This window comes from Opisthorchis viverrini (assembly GCF_000715545.1).
Source record: "Opisthorchis viverrini unplaced genomic scaffold opera_v5_1, whole genome shotgun sequence".
In the NCBI taxonomy this organism is placed as follows: Eukaryota; Metazoa; Platyhelminthes; class Trematoda; order Opisthorchiida; family Opisthorchiidae; genus Opisthorchis; species Opisthorchis viverrini.
In genome coordinates, this window is record NW_008751657.1 from 2,487,435 (window position 1) to 2,492,017 (window position 4,583).

Below are 4,583 nucleotides of genomic sequence, written 5' to 3' on the forward strand. Positions count from 1 at the left end.
CGTTCTGGAGCTCCATTGGCAACCGGCATTTGGCCAATACTGGGTCATGATTGGCTGTTGGGTCCAGATTGTTGACCAATCAGATCTCGCCTTGATGCCGGACCGGCAAGCGTCCCGAATTTTGGGCCAACCTCGAGCGGACAAGCTTCTCGGCCGTAGCAGCGCCTAAAGACGTGCGGTATAGTGGGATCCGCGTGGATTCCTGCCTAACAGCACTGGAAGTACAATACGATTATTCTTTCCATATTTTTTGCTTTTCCAGCCTTTTTCGCTGAGCTCTTGCCAACCACGCCATTGAACTTTTTTTTCGGTCGCATCTTGAGGTATTGTTGTGAGCCCAGTCATGCGATGGTAGTTCAACGTTTACTTACTCCTTGTCTCTTAGAAGTCCAAACAAACTTCAAAGAAGCGTACCAGCAGCAATCCTTATTACGGCGGAGACAAAGTCGATTGGGATGATGAGGGTAAGTCAATTGCATAATGAATAAGGTTTTGGTTACTTCCAAAGCGTACACCCTGTCTCTATTTTCATTCTCAGACTCTGTTCACATAGGTCGACACTCTTGTATGGCAGTGAAACATCAGTACCCTTCTTCATTCACTCCTTTCCCTTCTTTTCGCTTTATGGCTTTAAGTATAATTAAACAAACTTTGTGGCTGTAAAACAGTGAAGCATCAATATCAATGCTGGATTGTGCCCAACCCTTTCGTATCTCAGCGGCATGTTGCCTCACTGCATAAGCAGTCGCGCCAGGAAGCAGTGGTATATAAACTGTGACCTACAGCGATATTTATTTCTTGGAGCCTGAGTCTGATGACTGGAGGAAAGAGCGGGACGAATGGCAGATTTGTTTGACTCTAGGTTGATTTACTTCGTCTCATTGCTTTTATTTGCTAGAAAGCTGTCCTTACACGATCGATGCAGAGGGTACTTTAACAAAAGACCTAGTCATTAGGGGACTTGGGTGCGCCAATGTGCATGTATGTGGCTTATTCAGTTGATTCTTTTCACCGTCAGTGGCTTGGGAATTGCGTCTTCACGTGTCGAGAAAAGTCCTGTCGTCTGGTTCATTAGGAGACTAACTGATCTATGCAGTTGGGCAATTGCCGTAGAATGTTGCGGTCTTTCACCAACACACCTGCTTCCATCTTGTGAACTCGGGTTGAACTCCAGGATTTTCAAGTGGTTGCCTCGTGCGTGATCCACCGTCCAATAGGCCTGAACAATGTTGGGCGTTCTCACACATTGCTCTGGATGGGTTTTATGAGGTGGCATCCGCTTACGGAAGCTCCGAAAATTGCTCCTCCAAAGATCATCATCGACAGCCTGACAATAGTGTTCAACACCGATGCTTCACCGCCGTACAACCATGATTTATTTGAAAGCCTTGTTGTAAAGAAAAGAATAAAGGTGGACGGGGAAGGGACATAGTGCTAGCTTACTACTATTCCAAAGTGCCTATACCTCCGAACATCCATTCAGGCAATCTGGATAGAAACTGACAACAAGACCGCCACTGACATCCGTTGTCAGTCATATCTTGCAGCGTCTCCAACCAGGCGCAGTGGGGATCACGCGGTCCCCATCCTGGAAATAGCACCGACAGCACACAAATGTCTCGTGATTCCTTTCATACCCGTCTACCAGCTCAAGGGTTGGCCACCTCTCTGGTTCCGCCACTCTGAATTGGTCATGGAAAACAGCACTCTCTTAAACAAACAATGGTTCGGCATAACAATACATAGCCTAATCAACGCAACTTTCGGGGTTGGTCACACTTTTCGATGGAAGTTCCTATAGCCCAACCGAAAACTTGCTTTCTAATTGCCTCGTTATGGATACGCCGACACAAACCCACACGAGCTATGGTTCTGAGACAATGATTATCGAACACCTGAAGACGTCCCAGTTCCTCTGCTCGAACAGGCCGTGTCTCATAATCATACAACAAAAAACCCGCACCGTAGCTTGATACACACGTCCCTTGAGATTCATGGGTAAACCATGCCGACGCCATAGGTGTCTCAAGTTAGCAAACGCGATCTGGGCCTTGCAGATTCGTGCATTTAACTCATCTGTCGCAATACAGTCAGAACTAATACAACTTCCAAGATACGTAAAACGCTCCACAACTTCCAGTACCTCTCCCAGGATTGTAAGTGGCGTATTCAGTGACTGCGCGTCCACGAGCGTGACCTTATACTTTGTGGGTGCAAAGTGCATACCAAAGGACGGGATGACTTTTGTCAGTTCATCCAAGAAAACTTGCGCCTTCTCCTCCTCTTCGAACATGAGAACGATGGTACTCCAGATCGACGAAATTTTGTTCACGAGCTATTTGAACATCAGGGTTTTGGAGACCCTCCAGCGTTCGTCTCATTATTTCATCGATCACAAAGTTAAACAGGAATTGGGAGAGTGGGCCTCCCTGACAGACACCATTGTATGTAGGGAAGCTTCTGGAGAGCTCTCCGTACACTCTCACACGTCCGGAAGTCTGGGAATACAAAGAGCTTATTGTGTTCACAAACGTCCGGAGCATTCTTGGTGGGCAGGCGTGTCAAGAAGAATAGACCGATCAACCGAGTCGAATGCGCCTCGGAAATCCAGAAATACTAGGATTATGGGTCGATTATACGTATGGCGTTGTTCTAGCACCTAGCGGAGTAGGAAGGTTTGGTCAGCACAACCCCTACCAGGCAGGAATCATGCTTTCTGCTCTCGAGTCAGTGTCTCATGAACCATCATAAGACGACGAAGTAAAATTGACAGTCTCGTTATGACCGGGGTCAAGCTGATCATCCTGTGGTCACCATACTCACTACGAGCTCATTTTTGAAAATGGGCACCATCACTGACTCTCCCTAGTTGTGTGGGACAGACCCCTTTTCCCAAACGCAAACAAACAGATCAGACAAGCGTTAACCGAGGACTTTATCCCTGTCTTTGAACACTGCGGGTGGGAGGTCATCCGGACCAGGAGCTCGGTGGCGCTTGAGAGAACATATGCAGTCGTAAACCTCCGAGGCCGTTTGTGGTTCCACGTTCACCGTCCAGGGTTCTACTTCACCTGTGGGCTCTAGATGAGTGCCAGCTGGTGGCCACGACAGTTGTTCGAAGTATTCAGCCCACCGGTCGAGGCGTTCTTCTTTATTCGAGATGGTCGTTTCATTATAATGTTTAGTGGTTTCCGGGGACTGGTCGCACGGATCAACTGAAATAATCTTCGGGCATTACCGGCTTTCTGTGTCCACCTAACTTCACGGTCGGTTCGCAAGCTCGCTTTCACTTGGCATGTGATAATTCCTCGCGTTGGGTTATGTTTGGGACCGACTGGGATATTTTTCTGAAATTTAAGCAGTGCATCCGTTCGGTCTGATATCCAGTGCTTGTGCGCGCCTGGTGGTGCCGTGCCACAGGCGAAATTCCCAGCATTATGCAAAGAGGTGGCAATGTCGTCCCAGTATGTGTTCATATCTAGTGGTGGAGCATTTGAAAGAGGCTCTAGAAGACGATTCTGGTAAATTCGTCTAACATCCGGATCTGCCAGCCTCTCAGTTGCTAAGCTATTTGTTCGCACCTTACGCAGCCTAGGGAAACGTAGAGAGAAGCGACTCCGGACCATTGCGTGGTCAGAATCCACAAATGTGTCTCAAAATGACCGGCAGTCAGTCATTAATCCGCGCCATCGGTAGTCAGTGGCAACGTGATTGATTTGAGTTTGTGGGCAGTATGACGTTAGAGGACACCAAGTGGCCAGACGACTACGGCCATTTCGGAAGTTGGTAATGCATAAAAACAGCCTGCGATCAGCACACAGCTGAGGCAATCGTTCCATATTTTCCGTCTCAGATACGCTAAGCTTGCCCACTTGTTCGTTTGTATCTCCGACAACCACAACGACGTCTGAGCTTTCAGGTCGACACAGTAGGGCATTCAGGGAGTACTAAAACCTGTCTTTGATGGCATCGGAGCTACAGTCAGTTGGGGCATAGGCAGACACGGTAAACAGACATCTATCAACTTGCCGCTTGTGAGACTCCTTCACAGACTTTGCCAAACGAACCGCACAAAGGCGACTATCAGCAGGTATCCAGTCAAGCAAGGATATTTCTGCCCGGTGACTTAGGATGTTATCAACCCTCGCACATCCCGCTGCCGCAGCCTCCGGTTCACCGGAGGTGCGCAGCCGGAAGCGAGTGGACACTGATGGAGCGGTTAACTTAGTCACTGTGTGTGCATCTTGAATCCTCGTTTCTGAAAGTGGACACTGAGCGGTTAACTTAGTCACTGTGTGTGCATCTTGAATCCTCGTTTCTGAAACACAGCACACATCAATGCCAAGCGAGTCCGTCCTGAGTGCAAGAGCAGCTTGTTGTCTTACTTGCTTCAGAGTGTGGACATTGAACATGCCCAGATGAACTGAGTGTCGAGGCTTGAAGATTGATTTTGAGATACCTGAGGATGTCGGTGCCATGTGGTTAACAGATGCTGTATGCAAAATCGATGCATGACGAGCGGAGTCATCAGTCCTAAGTGCTGGGCCTACAAGGAGAGAGTTAATAATGGAGTGGGGGGGGGG

General features: G+C 48.3%; 1 protein-coding gene across 1 annotated transcript in view; it reads left to right on the forward strand.

Annotated features, from left to right (window-relative positions):
- Positions 1-145: 145 nt before the first annotated feature.
- Positions 146-4,583, forward strand: part of T265_00036 (hypothetical protein) — a gene marked incomplete at both ends in the record, with an annotated part of 36,148 nt that continues 31,710 nt past the window's right edge. The window contains 2 exons of the mRNA XM_009163693.1: positions 146-331; positions 386-464. The remainder of the gene's footprint in view (positions 332-385; positions 465-4,583) is intronic.